This window comes from Bacillus rossius, chromosome 2 (genome assembly GCF_032445375.1).
Source record: "Bacillus rossius redtenbacheri isolate Brsri chromosome 2, Brsri_v3, whole genome shotgun sequence".
Lineage (NCBI taxonomy): Eukaryota > Metazoa > Arthropoda > Insecta > Phasmatodea > Bacillidae > Bacillus > Bacillus rossius.
In genome coordinates, this window is record NC_086331.1 from 28529325 (window position 1) to 28551860 (window position 22536).

A 22536-nucleotide genomic window follows, 5' to 3' on the forward strand; every position below is an offset into this window, starting at 1 on the left:
GCGGGGAGAACTCAGCCGTCTCGGTACCGGGTTGGTGCCTGTTGCACAGACGCGGTCGTTCGCGGAAGCCATGTTCTTGGAGCTTAATAAAATACAAAAGAATTTACAATTTTTTTTAACTGCTCTGGGCCGACTACCGAAGATAAATGTAAGACTAAAGTAATAAGGCCAGGTTGCCTTTAATGTAGGTAACTACATTCCGCAGGCGGATGACGGAATTCGGCAAAAAGTGTGCGAGGTGCGGATCAGCGGAGAAACTCGCCGATCTGCTCTGTTGAAAAGCTGCCCAGAGAATCCTCCTCGATCAAGAGGACTTTCTAATTAAAAGCGGGGGCTCGGCTCTGCCCTTTGTGTCCAGGTGGAGGGGGACTCTTCAATCTCTCGAACCCTCAATTGCATGGTCGACTCGTGCGAGTTACCTCGCAAAAGGGGGGTGGACAGTGCAGCGCTCTGGCGGCAGTCTGGGGGAAGGACACATGGTTAGTTGGTTAGTTGGTGTAGCTCTCGTTAGATGGAGCGAGCTGTCACTTCTGGCATGCCCAGAAGTTTTTTTTTGAAAGGACTCCTCAAGATGGCGGCCCTGTTGGGGGGGAGCCTTGAGCGAGAACAGTGACCGAAGGGGGTTTATGACCGCCCAGGGTCACCTCAGGCAGGGTTATAGATGCGGGGAGAGGGGAAATTTCTGCTTGGGCGATGGAAATTCGCGGCGAATGAACGCCGCTATGTGTCTGCTCCGGCTTGAAGACTCCTGATGGCCATACTTCCACGAAGTCCGTTGGGAGCGACGCCAGTGCTTGCCACAGCTTTTCTAGTCACGAAATCGTGTAGGGTTTTGAGACGCCGGGCCTGACTGGAGCCAGGAATTATAGGAGATGGCTGCTTAATGCAGCTTCGACGAGCTTGAGAGCTGAAGGTTTGAAGGGAGGGAGGGGTGGAGAGGAAAGAACATAGTACATAAAGAATTGACCCAGCCGTACACTGAGCTGAAAAAGGCCGTAGGCCAATAAATTAAGTTTAATTTTTTTTAAATTAAATAACTCAATTATTATAAAATTAAAAAAGGTGCCTATAATGCACATGATTGTCACAAAATTACAGATTCCTAAGATGGCGGTTAAATTAAAAGTTGGCGGGTGCCCTGGCAATAAATTAATACTGCCTTCACTGTGGATAAAAATTACAATAATATGGTGGTAGTGCCCTCTAGTAGACGATAAAAAGACAGCTTCAATCCACAAAACAAAGTGTCAGACAGCCAACATGGGTTCCGAAATGGAAAAACAACCACAACCAACCTTCTTTCTTTAAAAAAAAAAAAATTTACGCAGAAGTAATAACTTGAGGTTAGGCTGATGCTAGTTATTTTGATCTTGCAAAAGCATTTGATAAATCAATCATAATAAATTACTTGAAAAACTATAAAAAGACTAACAGATAAAATTATTAAATTGGTTTTACAGTTACCTGAATGATCAAACTTTTTATGTATCAATCAACAATATTAATTTAGACCTAAAAGTAGCAAGTTCTGGTGTTCCACAAGGTGGTACTTTATTGACAATAGTACTTAACATTTTTATTGATTATATTCTAAAGGTTTTTGTAATATTCCCATGGGTATTTATTTGCTAATAACTTAAAAATTTATAGAAAAATCACCTCTTTCCATGATTGTGTTGTATTCCAAAATGACATTAATTCTATTGCTGTTTGGTGTGAATTAAATCTAGTTAATCTCAACTATGGGAAAACTAATTATAACTTTTACCAGAAAATTTCACCCCATTAATTTTATTTATGAGCTGGAATATCAAACACTTACCACGAGCAAATTGGTCAAAGATTTAGGTCTCACACTTGACTCTAAATTACTCTTTAATTACCACATTGAATCTATTAAAGTCAATGCCAATAGAACACTTGCACTGATCAAATACATGACTTATTTTTCTTCTAATACTGACTCAATTTTATGACTTTCTGTTTTCTTTGTGAGATCTAGATTAGAATATAATTCCATTATTAGAAACCATTTAGTTATTCTAATAGTTTTAAAATTGGCAGATTACAATCTGGATCTACAATTTATCTTAGGCTCTTTAGGAGCTAGAAGGAACATTTTAGATGCATAAATGCAAGTGATTGCTTAAATCACAAATTAGTTGGCAACTATTCAGTAGAAAATATTAGTTTCAAAGTTCTGACTTTCAATAGATGCTTTCATACTCTATTATATACTATGAGCAAAAATAATGATATTCCTTATAGATTAGTAACTAATTTTAACAGAATTAATAGTATTTTTCCAATAGTACAAAAAAAGGTGGTGTTCATACTGTACTGGCTTATATTAACCAAACTTAAGTATCAATGAATTAGTTTCTCTATTTTCCCAATTATTTTCTTATGAATTAATATATGCTTTAACCATTACTTGTTGTCATAAGTCCTTTTTGTCCTTGTCTTTGTCATTGTCTATGTTTTTTTTCTTTCCTTTTTTCAGAAAGTCTGTTGCTTGTTTTTTGTTATTGTTTTTGTATTTGTGATTGTATGGTGTCTACCACTTTGGCTTTCAGCTGTTGGTAGAAATCTCACAATTTTAAATAAATAATTAATAAAATAAAAATAAATATTAACATGCTATCATGTGACGCACGTAGTTGTCATGTTGATGGTTTATAGTAGCGGATCCGCGGGAAGGGGGAAGGCTGAAGGGCTGCCCTTCCCTTTTGAAAACCTTTGGGGAAAACCTTAGGGTCTAAACAGGAGCTTGTGGATCCACCACTAATTGTTTATAGGGTAAAGTGACCGAATATCGGATACTTTTTCAAAATTGAAATATTCATAATGTGAGAAATGATATTAAAATTCACAATTTACTCCGTTATTATCTTTGTTAAACATAGTTTACACTGACATGTATTTTGAGTACGCAAATAGTTCACGGAAATATTAAAATAATAAAAAGAAAAACAATAACATTTATCAGTTCTGAAAAAAGTATCCTAACATCGGATACCAGGTGTTCCTAATATCGGAGTGTAGGTGTTTTTAAAATTAAATTATGAAATAAGGCATAATTCTTCCCGGCAGTTGAACAAGTACAATACATACCTGTTAGACTTAAAGAAAAATAACTAAAAATATATCAAGCATTGATTGCAAGGAACCTGAGTTCTGTGGAACATATTAAACGTCTAACTGTCTGAAACAAACAAATTAACTAAAACATGAACCACAGTTTTCACAAACAAATGTTTTCCATCTGTGTTTACCAATTACAGCAAATGTTTCATGTACCCATCCTACACAGCAAATGCGCCGAATCCAGTCGCTTCCAGAACGATCTTCGCGATATGGCACACCACAGCATAGGCACTCTTCATCTGCACTGTCGCTGTCACCCGTTGAAACAAGAGGTGGTTCGTCCTCCAAATCTGAATCTTCCGAATCTGTGAAATTTGCCTTTAAAGTTCCTTTCTTTCCACATGCCTTAGGCAAGGGTTGATTTCATCCATGGATGTATCATGGCTTGTTCCTTCTTGGTCCTTTGTCCTGTCTTCAGATCCTTCATCAAATTGGAAAGAGGAATTTCCGGTCATGGTTACATCATTTTCATGTTCCAAATGTTGACCTGTTTTGTGATTCTGCTTTTCTTCAGGAAGTAAATCTTGTTCTCCAAAGACTAGTGGATCAAATGGTGATATACCACACTTTCTGAACCCGTTTACAGCCGATTTCATGGTAGCTGCTCTCATGCATGCGCGTCCCATTAAACTTCCAACTTGGTGAACAGAAACAGCTCTGAAAGGATGGGCATCCAGCCAATTTTCAATTTCAGCAGAATAAAACTTTTAAATGGAGCCATGAAAACTACATCTAAAGGTTGTAGCTTGTGTGTCGAATGTGGTGGAAGGCAAATTATTTTCACTCCATTCTGCCGTGCAAGTTCTATCACATCTAAATTTCTTGTATGGGAGTAATGTCCATCAAGAATCAAACAGACAGGGTTATCAACAGTTGGCTTGACTATTTATTTGGTTAAAATCTCTAAAAACATTGAAGTTTAATGCTACATGAAAATTATCTACAAATTAGGCCGTCAAAATTATTTAAATAATACAGCACATATTTTTATTTAACATTCCCAATTTATAATTACTGTTTTTATAAATTTATTTCAATAATTCAAAGTTGTTTTTTGTGGAGCACCTTTTTGTGGTAAAATTAGACTTGGAGCCCCATTATCGGATATCCGATATTCAGCATCCCTCAGTATCCGACATTAGGCATCATGCAACTTTGGTTGTTACATTTTTCCGTGTCAAAACCAAACTTGTGTATGCATAAAAAATACTTACACATTAAACTACAACACGTGTAGGTTCATCTAATGTATAGATGTGGTTTGTAACTACTCAGCTTCTACCCGCAATAATGCCGTTCAAAACTCTCCTTGAAAATTTCAAAACTTCATAAAACACACAAACGATAATGGCGTCTGACACGCTGGTGACAACGGCCGCGCATTCTCGCGAGTGCAAAGGGTACTTAAAGGCAACTGTTTAAAACCACCACCGTTAGCGTACAGCATCTGTGTGTTAAAATATCCTGGTATCCGATATTAGCAACCTATATGATATTCGGTCACTTTACCCTACTCATTAAATGTTAGAGAAAGCAGGATTTAAAAAAGTATTAAGAAGTGAACTACTTAGCGATCTGAGTACTGTATGTGCTGTGTTTGTTGATGCTGTATATTTTGCTTCACAAAAGAAAAAAAATTTATTTGCTTTCAAGCTATCTAGAGACTCTTCTACATTTGTTGCAAAGTCAAATACTATGTATAAAAATACCAATTCTGAACAGAACACAAAAAACTACAGTATAAAATCTTTAATCTGACATTCTATGGTTTGGCACCAATCGAGCTGCTTGTGTACAGATTTTTCCAGGTAGATTCCAGTTGTTGACCTTGGCCGCCTGGTCAGTATTACTGCACTGCCGGCAATTTTAGTTGGCTCAGAGTTTATCGACGTTACTGTCTGTGTTCGTTTCAGTACAGTGTTTTCTGTTTCTAGCGGATTACATTTCACATTTGATATTCACGTTCTATAATCTGGCATGGCTGTGGTTCCGAATGTGCCCAATTAGACATTTTCACTGTTCTAATTAATAATAATATATGAAGGCATGAATTGAAATGATTGTTAGGAATTTTTTATTTATTTATGTTTGTAACATGGCCACCACCAGCCTAGGGCTTTCGTGGTGGGAACTACACATACAGACAGGTAAAAAACAGAAAATAAAAGATACAAGAATAAAACAAAAAAAGAACAAAATTGGTCCCTGCTAGTACCTGGACACTCCCCCTCGTCGGCACCAAAGTAGACAAGCTTTACCTGAGGCGAAACCACAGCAGGTAGGCACATCTACAGTTGGCCAACACATGAAGTTAAGCATACCTGATACTTACAGCGACCAAAACAAAAAAAGACTAGTACAACAGAAACACAACACATACACAATGGAATATAAGAACATAACATTTAAAGACAGATAAATTAAAACATTAATAATCAACAATCTTTACAAAAACTTAAAATTTAAAATAAAGATTCGTTAACTATATCAACACAACTAGAAACTATTTAATGTTGACACATTATTATATATTTTGAAATATTAAAAATTAAAAAATAAATAAATAAATAAAATTTACTTGGCTTGTGAATGAAGTAAGTGGAATAATTAATTCACTTCTAGATTTCATGATTTGTTTACTGTTGTTCAAGATGAGTCCATAGATGGGTCTTTATGATTGTGGAGAGTACAAGTTTGAAGTAAACAATTATTAAATTGAGGAATTTTTTTTGGGCCAGTATTATTGAGGAAATATATACAGTTAATTTTGGAACTATAACAATTTTGAACAAAGAGTGAATCAAAATAATCTCTATGGTTAGATATTAAATAATTATAGATTTTTTTATTCAATCTATGCCTACTCATTTTCGTTTAAGTTTAATTCCAGCATTTAATTAATGTCACAGACTCTGCCAAGCATTTAGCGTTCATCGTATTCTGGGAATATGTCAATTGATTTGACAATATACCCGCCCCTCGAAGTAATGCTCTAGTTTGTTCCAAGAAAACAGAGTGCTAATAAAAACAACACTCATCAAATAAATTCTTTCCATCAGAGTACATTTATATTTCAGTGGGTACTAATAAGATTTAAAAAGCATAAACTGAAAATTTTCAATTATTAGAAAGATTATTCAACATGTCGTTTAGTAAATGCGTGTCTGCCTGCCTAGTAGGCACGAGGTAAACTAGCCCTGAAAGCTTCTGACTTTTCTCTCCATAGCTGCAGCCGACATGCACGATGGCGTAATATAAACGTTGGCTGGACATACGAGTGTCAACGAACATAAATTCGCAATGAAGGAAGCGAATGAATAGATATTAAAGAAAGAGCAAAATATATTTTGTTGATTTGTAAAAATTTTAATTTGTTGCATTGTATTTAACGCTACACAAGTGCCATTGCCATTGTGTGTGCACAAAAATAAAAATTCATGTAAAAGAAAACATGGCTACTTCAAATCTATGACTGCACTACTTCAAATCATGCCGTAATTAATTGGCGTTGTTTCTAAAAAAAATACGCTAATCAAACAGCATTAGTTTGAGGGGCTGGTGAACAACATGGTGCCATTTGGTAGCATTGCCCACAGCAACTCAAAATCGCTACAAAAATATCAGCCATGAGATATGTATCAATAAATCATACATTATAAAACTAATTATAATATATAACTGTTATTTACATTTTTTTTCTCTAGATAAAAATACATGTTGTATTGCACTATTTTATATTTTGTTACCAACTGCTAGTTGCTACCAAAAAGAGGCCACCATTACCTGACTAATGAAACTAAATTTAAGTTTAGGCATCTTAATATATTATTAACCAAACATGTGTAAAAAGTGGTAATGTAACAAATCTCACACAGAACTAAAACCATATTACTAGTCTTACAAGACCAAAAGTATCTGCAGCATATATATACTGATGACTACATATACAGTGAAGTTCCACTAATCTGAACCCCGCTAATCTGAAAATCCGGCTAATCAGAATGAGTTTAGGGTGAAAAGAAACCAAATAACTTCAATTGTTTTGTATTTTGAAAAATTATTTTGACAATTTGACTCAATTACCAACATTTTTTTTAGCGATTTTGTGCATTTAAAAGTGTTAAGGTAGAGCAGCTGGATTCCTGCTTTTCCCGAAAAACTGTGAACGTATCTTTTACCCATTTCACTATTTTATTCCTGTATTCTACATGTCCACGTGCAAAAATTTTTGTTAACAATAGTTATGATCAATCTACCACCATGTTCACACAGTAGTAGCTTACTCGATGCATTTATCTATGACACTATAGACGATGCAACTTGGCTTGCACCTTGAAAGCAACATAAACAAATGTAAATGTAAATAAAAGTGCTAGAATAGAGTAGAAATTCAAATATGTTTGTAATATTTCTGAATAAATATTTCATAAATAAATAACATAAGTGAGTCATTTGAGTTAAAAATGTAATAATATGCTAATTTAGTCACTATTTTGCCAAGTAACTTTTTGTTTTAATTTTTCGGTTATAAAAAAATTACATAAGGTTAGCCTTATTTAATGGTATTTTACAGTCCTTGAGAATTACCTGCCTCTACCATTGTATAATTACTAGATTTGGGTCTAAAAAAAAAAAGCCTTTGAAATAGTATGGAAATTTTTGAAATTCGTAACCTCAAACAATTCCTGATCCCGTCCCATTTTCAGCGGAAAATATTTTCCCGCCTACATTTTCTCGCCCAGCTCTAGATAGGCTATGTTAAGTGATAACTTAATGCTTATAGAGATGTATTTTGATACACACTTTTGTATTACAGCAATTATTTGGCGAATCCAAAAATATGGTAATCTGTTTATGTCCCAATAAGTTTGAATTAGTGGGACTCTACTGTACATTGTAAATCTTTATTAAATCAAACATGCATTTAATGGAAGTCAAATGTATGAATGGCTTACATACTGACAATAGTTTTAATTTCTTTGTAACATTTCTATTAGTAAATTTTGCTTTTTCTTAGGCAATAAACCTAAACACTGATAAATACAAATAAAATTACACTGGATGACTTTTTAAAATGAGCCATCCATAAGAATGATTCTGCTAGTATCCTAGTGAACACAGAGTAATTTGAAGTGGTCTCAGAGATGATTAATGAGAAGCAAATTCCGCGGCTGCGGTCTGGACGGTATCAATTTATAAACATTTTTGGACTTTTTATTTTGAATGCTTTGACTGCAGTCATCGATGCTAGGCTTGCAACGAGACTTGTGATCGGAACATGGTGGCCTTTGTGCGAATGTGAATATTCAGTCCAGGATAATTAAAAAGCAGCAAAGATTAGTCATTGTTCTCGAGAGACTTTATTTTCATTATAAATAATTTACAGCAACATTTTAACAAAATTAGAACAGTATTTTTGAACCCAACAAATTCAAGTGTTTTTATATATGTGCAATTCCGGCCAAAACTAGCCGGTAAGGTCTGGGTTGGTACAGTCTATATTTAAATACGTAGCTACATTGATTATCATGCAGTGTAACAAAACTAAGGACATGTCCAAAAATAAGCAATTACTAACTATGTACATACTCATCACAACCTCAGTTCTATAAGAATTATAATATAAACATAAAAAGGAGGAAGTAGATTTTCCAAAAACAATTTTTTTTATCTATATGTGCATTGTTTAGTTTTATCCATACCTCTAGTTCTATATCATACAATAAATTTCATTTGAATGTATTATATACAAGTTTGTAGTACACATATCCATTCCATAAATGCTGCTGAATTTTTCAGCTAAAATAATTTGCAATCTCACACCTCAAGCAAATTTTGCTATCAACAAACGAAATCACTCATTTATAAAAATATCACAATTGCTTCGGACTTAAATAAGGCTTGTATTCTTCCCTCACTATTTATTATATATTTTAAGAATATTATCTAACATGCCATTTGATAGCTATACCATATATATTAAGTGATAATTCATTGTGTTAATTCATTTGTTTTACTAATATACCTACCTATGATTCAGTTATAAAACTTATCAAAATTATATTTCATTCACCAATCAAGATAAAATCAAAATACTATGCAATTCAGTTTTCCATAAAAGTCACTCTTCTTAAAAAAAACCCAACAAACATGTATGTCACCAACTATTAATATCCTTTTTAAAGTATAAAATGCAACTGATTTCCAAGCTCAAATATACATAATTAAAATTAATCATTTAATACAAAGGGTTTTAACAAATGGTTCAATTGATGCTACATTTCTTTCACGAATAAACCTCTAGCAAAAGTAATAAATACACTGATTGAATACACACTTTTACCAACCATTGAGTAGAGTCCCTGCTCATTTGCAGCACCATCTCAATCCTCTTATATATTTATTTAGTCATGAAATGTGGAATAGTTACATAAGGCATCAAACAAATGACCCTACACTTTTACTTATAAGATAATTTTAGTGTCTAAGTGTAGGCAAATAACATGTAAAACAGCCATTAACTTTGGCTACCTGTTCAAAATGCATGTCACACAATGCAGGAAGATGTTGGAGCATCAGAGCACAGTATTTCATTTAGAAAATTTAAGGCTGAAACTTTGGGCCTGCTTTGTTGAATTAGCAGTTGCAATTACCATTAACTCAACAACCTGCTTGCATTTCCTCTTAAACCAAAAAAGTAAAAAGGATTAATGGCTTGGAAAACTGTAGCTGTTTGTTTTAGAAATGTTCAAACATTAAAAATAATCCAGTAAATGAAATTAAAGTACACCACATGATTCTGCACTGATCTTAAATTTTTTTGCATGTTTATGCCTTTTCTTAACAAACATAGTTCTAATTCACTCTACCATTTCCAAAGGTTGCTCATCTCTGTTCAATATACACTACATTTCCATTTAGTATCTACTACATCTCTGTTTAGTATTAAAAACTTTTTTTTCATATGAACTAAACTGTGAGAGATAACTGTTGCATTATTTGTTGTTAGAAATACACTTTATTGCATTTAGTAAACATATCACATTTCTCATGTACTGGCACCAGACCCTATTCAATCGAAGCATATAATACACAAACTCGTGAGCTGTAAAAAATATTTCATCCTTCATTTTAAGGGAATGCCTCCCAAGAATTGATACAGGCCTAAAAAATTCTACACAAAATTATAAAGTAGACTACTTCCAATAACCTCCTTTTAATTCAAGTTAATAATACAAAATGAATGGATGTATCAATGTAATGTGAAGGAGGGGAAGAATTCAATTTAATTAAGCTATTAATACTACTACTACTACTACTACTACTACTACTACTACTACTATTCAGATGTTTCTAAATAAAACTTGTTAACGAGGAAAGTAAAAAAAAATGGTTTAGTATACTTATGTTTGTGTGTTAGAAGTTATACTTAATTGGTGTAGTAAAAAACTAACTTTAATTTTGCATCCAAATAAATAAGAGAAATAAAATAATAAAATAACTGGAATCATATTATAAATAGTTTGGTAAAGTAATGTAATCAAATTACATTTTTTTAATTAATACTCAGATATCATATTAATAAGAGGGATGTTCTGAAAGTAAGTTTTATCATTTTTCTGAAAGAGCAGATGGTACACCAGGTGAAACAAACAATGACCACAAGAATCTACAGCCGTTGCTGGTTCAACAACAGAAGTAGTGTCAGCAGCGGGGAATGACGCATGCGCAGAGGCTCGAAGAAGAGAAAGAGTAGCAGCAGACCGGCGTGCACGAGGTTATTCGAGGCAGGCAGACATGTACTGACAGCGTGGTCGCCAATGGAAGTACGTGCTGTTGTCCGGTATGAATGGGCTCGTGGGACTAGTGTGTCCGTCATTCATGAACGCCTACAGACTGTGTACGGTGAAGAGGTCATGTCTCGTGCAGGTGCTGCATGCTCAGTGAAGGAAGGCAGAGTGTGGAGGATGAAGGTTGAAGTGAACGTCCCTCCACATCCACAAATGAAAACAACATTGCTAGAGTACAGGACATGGTGTTAGCAGACAGGCGCATAACATTGTCAGACATGGCGTCCACACTGCGTATTGGTTGTGCTCAGGCCCATCACATGCTTTATGATGTGTTTGGTTACCAAAAAGTGTCTGCAAGATGGGTGGCGAGAAACCTGACCCTGGATAACAAGAGTGCAAGAATGGGAAATCAGCCTCGAGCAATTGATGCGGTACATGTGAGAGGAAAATGAGTTCCTGTTCAGGATCATCACAGTTGATGAGACATGGGTGCACCAATTTACTTCAGAAACCAAGGCCGCCTCAATGATGTGGAAACATCCCAGTTCACCAGTGGGGAAAAAATTCAACGTGTCACCCTCACCAGGAAAGGTTATGGCCACAGTGTTCTGGGATCGAAAGATGTGATTCTCCTTGATTTCCTCCTTTAAGGGACCAATGTGGCAGATTGGATTACCCGGCATACAGCTCTGACCTTGTCCCATTTGATTTTCACCTGTTCCCTATATTGAAAGAAGCACTCTCGGGACACCATTTCCAAAACAATACTGAGATGGAGCAGGCTGCATGACAATTCCTTGCATCACAGGGCACCGAGTTTTACCACAGTGGTTTCTTCAAACTGATTGCAAGCTACGACAAATGTCTCAATGTCAGTGTCGACTAAGTCGAAAAATAGTGCAAGGTGTATAGTTCATGGTGCCATTGTGTATTTTTTTTGCAATAAAGTTTACATGTGAAGAAAAATTACAAAACTTACTTTTGGAACATGCCTCGTATAAACACGTGTATATAATTAATTATTTAATTTAGTACAATAACCTATCTAAATTTTAATTAATATTCAAAATCAATAAGTATGCTGAATGTTTGTTCTAATTTACTAATTTAAAATATTTATTAAATAATAATATAATAATTTGTAATTTAAAATGCAAATAAAATATCCATACAGGACGATAACCTCACAAACACTCCCTTGAAAACGGCCAGGAGACTAATAAACCTTCCACGGACTCTCCCTGCCAGCGACAACGGAAACTTACAAGCAACCTGACATCGCTATACATATGAGAACATAACCTCACTTATGTAAATAAACTTTAAAAAGTGAAATGAATTCACTGCCTCTGCTTTAATATGCCGCAGCATGGTCATCACTTCCCCTCGTCACACTTCTTATCACACATGTTGTCATCATTCCCCCCACCCCCTTTTCCTTGCTTCTGGCCACCCTCCAAGGTTCTTGCGCATGCGCAGAATGCTCTAGGCTCTTGTATTTAAGCTCCGGAGAGCCCTGCTTCCTTCTTCTTCGGGTCATTTCATTTGGTTCAGTCACTGAATTAGGGCATTGTTTCACTTCTTAAAGTGGATTCACAAATTTCAACTTAGTGCAAATGTAACGTGAAAGCACGGCGAGACATGGCAAGTAAGTTGGAATTTTTGAGAGTTGACTTGCGACAGATGGTGGCTCTGTCACGTAACGTAACGTCAATTGTCAATTATTCTTCCTTATTCTAAATTATTGTTTTCGGCCTACACCATTTAAATTCATGTTTTAGTTAAATTATTTTTGTTTATGGTGTGTAACTTGTTGCTGCATTGCACCATAATATTACCTTGTGTAGCACGCCATGTCGAGGTGGGTCACGTTTGCAGGTAGGTTTGTCTTTCGCAATTTTGCTGGGGCTTGGAATTAATTTCAAATTGTAGCCACTCATTTTCTTGCATTCTGGTTTCTTGCCCTGGTCGTACTCAGTGCGAGAACCTAGCTTCACGAATTTTTACTTGTTTGTATGAGGTGTGTACAGGTTGCCATTCCACTGTACCACCTGCCATGTTCGACCTCGCGAGACTTGCATTGCCTGTTACATAGTCAAATTATTTATTAATTCATTCATAATATTATTTTGCCCTGCGATTTTTACGTCCGTATAATCATTTTTTGTAAAATCTTTTAGTGTTTTTTCTTGTTAATCATTGAGGGGCATAATGCATGTTTCTGAGGTGCATGGTAATATTGTACTTGTAAATGACTGTCAGCCCCTATGAATGCAAGAGTGGAGCTGGACAGGCGACTCGTCACGAGGTGAGGCGTGGAGAGGCGAGGTGGGGCGTGAGCTCCACTTTGACGCTCCTCCTGGCTGGCATCCCGCTCAATCCGGGCACTACTCCGTGGACTGCACCGTCGAGCGGCGCTGTTACTGCCCTTGTGTGGTTAAAGAAAACTTTATATAAATTTTGTTATAAAAGCCCTGGAAGCTGTTTTAAGTGGGCGAAACATACAACAGTATACTCGGAGGTACACAAGAGAGAAACAATAAAAAATAACTTACTTCTCATAATAGGAAGTAGTAGATCGAATTTGAAGTAATAAATAAAAAAGAAGTTTGTTTAAAGCTTACCCTTTTTATTTTGAATTATGATTTTTAATATTATCTTTTGATAATCTTTAGAAATTACAAAATTACAATGATCAGAATTAATGGTGGGGGGGTCGGCCATAAAAATCAATTACAAACAGATATTGATGGTACATGAAATATAAATTTAACATTTTCCTTTGATCAACTTAAGACAAGTCATGCCCAAATTTACAAAAAAACCAATAATAAATAATTAAGTTTGTTAGCCCAACCAGTGTGGGACTATATATAATTTGATTTCACAATATTTAATCGATGACTGTTCACTGGCTGTGACTAGAAGCGGGATATACTCACAGCATTCATTCCAGACGGAGAGGCGTAAATTTAGTAGACTTCCGGGATGGACTTAAGCCGGGGAAAACCCTGCGATCTAGCACCATCTCTTCGACCCCACATTCTGGGGGTGGAATGGAGAAAATCACTCCGTCAGAAAAGGCTGCATGAGTGCTCACGGTAGCCCGGTGTGAGACATGGTACGAAATTAACTAGTAGTCTGAACTAATGGCGACTAACCAACTAGAAAAAAAAAACTTTGGCAATGCTCACGAACTTTAGGGATCACATCTCTTAATTTAGTCGTGACGAGATAGCTTGTAAATAAAGTCGCGGGCGATAAGATCCGGAGAGATGCTACCGCAGTGACGACAGGAGGGCGAATCTCTCGTTTTATAGGGCTGCATGTAGTTAAAACTTGGGCCAGAGGCCGGAGGCTTAGGGAGTGGGGGAAAAAGTCTCTGATTGGTTGGAAATAGAGCGCGGAGAGTTCGCTCCGCCAACCAAAAGAAAAAAATAATGAAGGTGGCTGGTAGCCTAACTTAAGGGGCATCGGAGGTTAATTGTGCCCTGAAAACAGTGCACTCTGTCGGGGAAACGGCGGAACCAATTCGGGGTTAGTACGCAGAAATCTCGCGAGGGGGAACTAGCATATAACCTCATTTTTACTTAAAGTAGTATTAAATTAATTACATTTGTTAGGAAATGAGTTTCTATGAATTTGCATAGGTAATAATAAATAAAACTTTATACTAGTACAACTAACTTACTTTAATACTAAATAATTTATAGTCATCTAACGTGTGCGGAAACTATGTAGCTTTAACTTTTTGAATTTTAACATGATGGGCAGTATTTCAATAAAATTCCTTGTAAGAAATCAGGTCCAAACCGAGAATTAGTATTTTTTCAAGTCATTTTCGTTTTTATCGGAGATATTAACCTTTCGCTCCGCAAAGTGAACGATTCGATAGTCGAAGTAGCTGCTCTGGTAAAAAATTCCAGCTGTGGGTGCGGAACTACGTGCGAGTCACATTCAAATATTTAGTGACTGGTATTGAATACTGGTCCGTATAACTAAAAATGTATTTATTGTGAATATTTGTTATTTAAATTGTGTTTATAAACATTTTCAAGTTTTTTTTTACGTAGATTTGTATAATTGAGGTTATGTTCTTGTATGTGTAGTTTATTAGCATTATAAATTATAAAATTATTATTTACTAAATAATTTAAATTAATAAATTAGAATAAACATCCAGCATATTTATTGATTTTCAGTAATAATTTTAATTCATCTCAATTATTTTAATAAATTATTAAATTAATTCTTTTATTATGCCAAGTATAACTTCTAATGTGGATACATAAGTACATGCACTTTTATTTTTAAACAAAAACTAGGTATGCAAAATATTGAGGGAAAAAAAAAGCTCACATTTAAATTTTCAAACATAGTTATTCTTCGGTATTAATTGTTAAGGTGGCCATGCAAAATGTATTTTAGTTCAGCAATATTACAGTCATGTTTACTGAAAAATTCCTCTCAAATCCGGAATATTTATTCATGTTTGTTTTGTATTTGCGTCATGTTTGTTTGGTGAAAGTCCCCCAACTGTTGGTGAGCATGTGACAAATAAAATAAATAAATAATATAAATGCGGCAAGTAAGCTACTATTATGCGCATGATCGATACTGACTAGATCAATTGTGGCTACTAATTTATATTACATGGCAACTTTTGCATTCAAATATTTATACGTCTATTGTGAAAGAGTGGCCGTGTGTTCTGTTGTAGTCCATGGTCGTAGACATTTTTTTCCATTAGGAATGCTTGACGAAGCAAAAAGAAGCACCCCAAATAATTGTTCACGGTGAAAATGTAGTAAAAAAGAGCACATGTATCTCAGTAATATGGTAGAAGTGAAACTTGTTTGGCAATTCAAACCTTGATTCTTAAGTGCTCTCTTTATATCTCTTTGGCGTCAGAAATGTTCAAAACAATGTTTCACTAAAATGTTGCACTAAAATTCGGCTTTGAAACTGTCATTGAAATTTTACTCTCATTACACCCAAAGAAGTTTCACTTCAAAAATATTTAGTTACACAGCTAAAACAATACTTATACAACACTGTTTAACAATACTTATTTACGCAAGTTATTAAAATAATACGTACTTGAAATAACACCATTTTGTTGTGACTATGCCTGTGGCACAGTGCACAACAATAAGCTCAAAAACCATTGTGTTGCCCTCTGCCTAAATACACCCTTTCTAGATGCCAGCAAGTCGGATGGCGTCAGGAGCAGGCGGGTCCTTACCGCAGCGACCCGCCTATCCCTGTAGCATGTCAGGGTTAAACCTGAGCTGCATGCCACTACATGGAGCTCCGCTCAAGGCATCGGGGCCTGACAAGTTCTGTGCACCGTCCGCAACCTTTCCTCCGTCCTTTTCGCGTCAGAAACATTTCACAACAATGTTTCTGACGCGAAAACGTTACACTAAAATTTTACCTTGAAATTTTACTCCCACTAAAATTTGACTTTGAAATTTTACTCCCACTAAAATTTGAACTTTAAATTTTACTCCCACTAAAATTTGACCTTGAAATTTTACTCCCACTAAAATTTGAACTTTAAATTTACTCCAAACGGGCCCAAAGAATTTTAACTTCAATAATCTGCGTTTTCCATTCATCCACGCAACTTTTTCCACCATTGCTTTGAGAGAGAGCTTTGATTAATTGTATTTTAAAAGCAGAGTATAATTCATATTTTTGATAGTTGCTATAAAAGTTTTTATGTCATTGTTATTTATGTTGAGTTTAAAGTGCTGTAAACTATGCGGTTTTCATCACGTACATGAAATTTGTGTTATGTTACGGACCACCGATCTGGAAATAAAATATAGTGCCATTGTGTTATAGTGCTTTGACTACAACACCAGTGTTATAACATTTGGATGCATTCCGGCCACTATTAGGAAAGAATTTTGGATAGAAAAAGGGATGTTTAGATTAATGATACAATACTCTTTTGGTGCTATATTATCCTGGCATTTTAGGTGGAAAAATATCTTAAGCAGTGTTGTATTATACAGGTTTTTCTGTATGTATATGTATTGCTTTATATTGTTCTATCAATGTTTTAAGCTAAAGAGTTCTTCTTTGCATCAAGTTTAAGAACAAATTAATAATATATAATTTTAACAAATATACCCAGTTGAGTATATTGCAAAATGAAAAGTTTAATGAAGAGTACATTATCTCTTATATTACCTAAGAAATTTAACAACCTGGATCCTGCGAATAATTGACTGAATTTCTAAGACTGTGCTGATCTTTTCAAACAGGCAGAATAAAATGTTAACCAATTAATATATTAAAAAAATTAACAAAAGTTCATATCACTACTATTTCCTCCTAATATGACAAAGTATAATCAGTAGACACCATCTCTTATACTTCAATATGCAGACAACACCGGCCTGCAATATGAAGTGTTTCAATGTATCAACCTGAAACAGTAAAAAAAAATTGCATTTATTAGTTTTTTCTTTATTTGCCATAAATATATTCTTAAAAACATTTACTTCTTTTTACTTTTTACTTTTCAAATACTTCATATATATATGTGCATATACATGTAAATGTAAATGTATATGTATATGTGTGTGTGTGTGTGTGTGTGTATATATATATATATATATAAAAAATTTGAATTGTAAATAAACCTTTATAATACGAGGTTCACAAATGTGATGTATATCCACATTTAAGTTTACGTTACTTAGGATTTGAATTTTGTTTTAATAACATGAGTTATATGCAACTGCCTTTTCTGGAATCTTACTAACACTTGGGTGATGGATCAGAAAAGCACTAACCCAACCAAAATCCAAATCAAACCTGGACTATGATTGTATAGATTATACTGTCTAATGAATGGGTAGAAAAAAAATGGGCTGAAAAAATACGCTGCTATTGTCAAAAAAAAAAAAAAATAGTTGGCTTATAACAATTATAAGTTACCATAAACAGTTTTCAACTTTTTATTTTGGCTAGTTTGTGTTCGGTACACCTAAAAATAATAAGATTTGTATTTATAATGGTTATTAAATATGAAGCTAAATAGAAACTATAAATATAAAATGCTGTTATAAATCAAAGTTTAAAAAGAAATCATTATGTGTAGTACTACTTTAATTCTGTATACGAGCTGTATTTTGGGTTCTATATGACCACATTTACATAATGTTCAGTCTTTTGAATTTATTTTTAAATGGTGCCAGTGATATCCAGAAACTAATTAAGTGTGAAATACAGTATGGGAAAACTTATTTTGGAAATGTTTTGTGATGTAATACTATTGTTTATGAGCCCATTTTGAACAACTGTTGCAATGAAATTTGACAGTCCACTTGTTAAAACAATTTTTCCTGATAATTGTGTATAGTTTAGTATGTTACTGAATTAAACTTTGGGTACAACTGTAAAACATTGAACAAGAAATCAATGCCAAAAATAATTCATTATTCAGGCATTGAGAATTGATTTCAACCAAACCATGTTCATGAATTATCACATTAAAAAAAACAAGTTATTCATAAATTAAACACTTACTTTCCATGAGACAAGGTTTTTAAGTAACTCAATGTTCTCCTTTCTGCGGAGTAGACAGTTTCCAGTGTTTTATATTTCAAAATTAGTTAATATGATTTTAATCAGAGATGGTAAAATAAGCTACCTAAAATTAAATATGCTATCAGGAATACTAATGAAGATTTACTTCTACGATATCAACCCAAACCAAAATGCTTCAAACCACTTCTGACAGGTTTGACGTTTTATATTGGTTTGATATTTTGACAGCAAAGTTATCACAGATGATAACACTCTACAGAAAAAGGATATCTGGAAAGGAATTGGTCATGGCCTATTTATTGTAAGAAACCATCCCAGTATTTGTCAGCAGTATTTCGGGAAACCATGGCAAATCAAAATCAAGATCCCCAGAACCGGATTTAAATCTGAATCCTATGGAATGCAATTCCAGTGTTTAACCACAGCACTACCTCACTCCTTGGAGGTTTGATTGTGTTCTGCGTAACTAGACTACACCAAAGGTTGATTCAATCATACCCCTCTGCAGCCATACCAACATATTCTGCTTGTTTGCAATTTATGCTCTTATTCCCCACGACACCAGATGCCAGGGATTGCAAACAGTCTGCATCCTAGGGAGTGTTCCTTAAGCCAGGACCATTAAACTCTAACATCAGGAGCATCTCTGGTTAGGCAGGAATTCCTTAACCCAACATGTTGCTCAGATGATCCTGATGTGAAGCCAAAGCACTGTACAACTTAAGACATGCAGGATATGCAGCTAAAAAATAGGCAAGACTACTCTATGTAAAACCTTTTCCTCTTCAAAGTCATGAGTCATGAGTTTTCAAAGTATAAACAAGATGTTATATTGAGTGGTTGTGATTTCATCAGTAGTGGTAGTGATTTTGTTGCTGATGAACGAGTGTACACATGCTCATCACAGTTCTCATGGTGTCAAAACCATGTTTTGTATTGTAACCATAAGTACTAGATGTCAAATTAACATTGACAAGCCACTAATTGAACAACCTGAATTCCTGAGATTTTGTAGGCCACTTGATCGGTATAATAAAATCATTTTAGAAATAGTTCAGTATGGCCCCACGAACATGTTTCGGTCAACAAAAACAACTGGTACATTGGAGTCTGAAAGTACCAAAATAAATCAAGATTGACTCGTGTAAATTGGATGATTTAATTAGTCGGGTGAAATCTCTGGTTCTGAAAGCTGACAATCTCAAATCTGAATATCTTGTTCTCAAGACTTTGTTATTGGATTCTAGATCAGAAATGACCTATCTAAACCAAGAAATCAACCAACTCAAGCAGGATCTACAAGAGAAAAATTGCTCTACTAAATCATTCAGTAAGTCAACAACTCAAACAAACTTCAGAGAATTCAAGGTCTGGCAACAGTGGCCCGGGTGAATGTGTGGCAAAATCTGGTGACAGTGGCTCACCTGCTGACCTACATACAACTCAGCGGTGGTTGCAATATGTCATCAGTTCTCAGAATAAATATGTCCACAACCAAGGTTTTTCTATGATACAATGAAAACTCAATCTAAAACCCAACGGCAATCAAGACCCTAAAAGCAATCTCAAAAAACACCCAATGAAAGTTGGAATTACGAACACTACTACACTTAAAACAGTAGTACAACCAATAGTCAAGAAAACAAAATCTCTCTTTGTAACTTGCTTTGACCCTTCCATGCAAGAACATGCAAGATTACATCACAAACAAACTTAATCTCCTACAAGTGAAAGTGACTAAACTTTGCACCAAACATGACACTTAAGCTTCTTTTCATATTTCAGTTTAAGAAGAACATTTTTCTAGAATAAATAGCACGGTCTTCTGACCTAACGGGTGCCTCATTAGCCCTTTCTATGGGAAACTGCATCCCGACCAACTAGCTGTTCAGATAACATCTCAACCAAGGTGCAGGGAGGAGTGCCCTCTACGTAAATCAAACATGCCTTGTCCACAAGAGTGGGAAATAATTTATCAAAATGTTAGAGGTGGCCTAAAAACTAAATCTACTGAATTTTTCGAAAATATTTCCCATACCATGATGTAATCTGCCTCATTGAAACTTGGTTCAATGATTCTTGTATCAACTCCCATTACTTTACAGATGCATATTTAATTTCCAGAACTAACAGAAATGAATAACTTACAATGATGGAAAGAGGTGGTGGTATTTTAATTTCTGTTTGTTTACAAACATATAATTCTAGCTGTTCATCAAACCCAACATTAATATCATCCTGGAATTAAACCAAGAGTAAGAGCTTACAAAAAGATGCTTTGATATGTTTGTTATGCAAAAAATGAGGTTGCAGGTTATTTTCCTACACATGGCCTATAATCTTGTGTTGTGTTGTTTTAATTTTTATTAAATTAAATTATGTTTAGAAAGTTACATTTAGGTTTAAGTATTAAACAGTATGCTACTTTCGTTACATAAAAAAGTAAACTTTATATGTGCCAGTTTTGAGTATTTATTTCTCTTTGTATACCTGATATGATATGCACACTGCGTAGAATTACCCAACTAAGTGAGACAATTCTGCGCAGAGCAATGATTAAGTTTTAGATATTTATAGACATATAATATTACAGTAGACTCCCATTTATTTGGGGTAATGACTGGCAAGGGGTCCACAGATAACCGAAAAACACGGTAATAGAAAATAATAATAAAAAAATTACTAAGATTTCTAACCTGACTAATTAGACAAACACTGTAACAGATGCCCCTCAAAGTAACGCCCTAATTCGTTCCAGTAAAACAGAGCACTAATCAAAACAGCACTAGTCAAATAGTTTTTTTTTGCCTAACAGTATTTTAATCAGAATAATTCATTTTCCAATCAGGTAAGTGTGCTTGCTGACTACCATTTTAATCAAGATACTACTCCCATTAAAATGAATTTACATTACCAATACACATGTCTAAGAACATTAGACATACATTTAAATACGTAAATGTTGAATAACATTTTGTGATTGAACCACCTGAAATTTAATTAATTCACGTAAAGCATTGTTTACATAAAACGCCTTGGGCATAACATTCCTATATAGGTGCTACCAACCTTTGCTAAGTTACAACATAATATTTTTGATATAGGAGATATATTTCAGTTATATTAAGATTTCAAAATGCATAAAACTAATGCTTTATATTATTATAAATATTATTTAACCTGTTAATGTAATTCCAGACTCTTGTTACTTACTAAATGCATTTCTACCACGATTTACCACTAGCGCATCCTAGCACGCGTGAAGTAAACTAGCGTTCTCTCTTCAGAACTGCTGCTGACATGCCTGCCATGAGAGATGGTGGAATATAAACTTTGGTTGAAAACTTGGGCATCATCGGAAATAAATATGCAATGAAGAAAGGGAAAAGCTATTGAGGAAAGAGCAAAATTTTGTTCGATGATTTGTTACACTATTAAATCTTTGCATTACTAATTCATTGCATTGTATTTAATACGTACTACACAAGTACCATTGCCATTTTGCGTGCACAAAAATTAAAGTCAAAAATTATTTTTGTGTTTATGGTTCATGGAAATATGACACGGTTAACCCGCAAACCAGGTAACCCACACCTGGATAATAGGGAGTCTACTGTAGTTTGATATTTTGAAGCACTGAAATAGGCGAGGTTGTGTTTTAAACTAATCTGAAAAAAAAAAACATTAACCTTACCCTATTATTTATGAGTAATACGATAATTTAAAATTCAGTGTGCAGAAGTTAACCACCTTCCCCTAAAATAGTTAGTATGGTCTGGTTGTATATTAAAAACCATCATCTATTAGAGTATTGATTCATTGAGGTAAGTCACTTCTGCCCCTCTGTTATTTATAGCCACTTACGACATTCTTGCACAAAAAAAAAGATCCTGGCTTAGGAGAACCAGAGAAATACAGTATGTTACTCTGTAAGATTAAACAGTACTACTAATGAACAAATTTCCAGCTTCATAATACTTTTTCCCAAGTCAAGGCTTTTTGGGACCTAACATTTCTGGGCTATAATTGT

The 22536-nt window shown here is 34.7% G+C and overlaps 1 protein-coding gene across 6 annotated transcripts in view; it reads right to left on the reverse strand.

The window, feature by feature from the left end:
• Positions 1-5198: 5198 nt before the first annotated feature.
• Positions 5199-22536, reverse strand: part of LOC134529203 (transcription initiation factor TFIID subunit 3) — a 174021-nt gene continuing 156683 nt past the window's right edge. For all 6 annotated transcript variants that reach the window (XR_010074496.1, XM_063363051.1, XM_063363057.1 and 3 more), the window contains one exon: positions 5199-17380. The gene's annotated coding sequence lies outside the window, so the exon portion shown is untranslated. The remainder of the gene's footprint in view (positions 17381-22536) is intronic.